This window comes from Etheostoma spectabile, chromosome 3 (assembly GCF_008692095.1).
Source record: "Etheostoma spectabile isolate EspeVRDwgs_2016 chromosome 3, UIUC_Espe_1.0, whole genome shotgun sequence".
NCBI classification, from domain to species: domain Eukaryota; kingdom Metazoa; phylum Chordata; class Actinopteri; order Perciformes; family Percidae; genus Etheostoma; species Etheostoma spectabile.
Window position 1 is genome coordinate 14,049,515 of NC_045735.1, and position 421 is coordinate 14,049,935.

General features: G+C 42.0%; 1 protein-coding gene across 1 annotated transcript in view; it reads right to left on the bottom strand.

The window, feature by feature from the left end:
• pde2a (phosphodiesterase 2A) overlaps positions 1-421 on the bottom strand; it is a 160,393-nt gene that overhangs the window by 141,102 nt on the left and 18,870 nt on the right. The gene's annotated exons all lie outside the window — the stretch shown is intronic.

The window sequence follows — 421 nt, forward strand, 5'->3', positions numbered from 1 at the left end:
TTTGCCAGGGGCTATAGTCCAATACAAAACCTGACTAAGTGCATGAACAAATTAATGGCTGGATGTGCCAGAACTTTCTGAAATTAAATGAAGGAAAAACTGAGGTGGTTGTTCTTGGAGCAGGAACGATTAAGTCTCCGCTCAGCTTCAAACAACATGTTAACAACAGACAAAGCCAGAAATCTTGGTGTAGCATGGGCTGTGTCTCAATCGCGCACTTCCCTTGTGCACTTACAGAAGTACACTTCGTGCACTACGTACGTCTTGCATAGCGTAAATTTTGACAGAGGAGTGTTGTCTCAAATCGCGCACTCCATTAAGGTTATGTAAATGTGTGTGTCGTCCGCATAACTATGGTAACTTATTTTGTTGTTTACCATAGTCTGAGCCAGTGGAAGCATGTAGATATTAAACAGAAGAG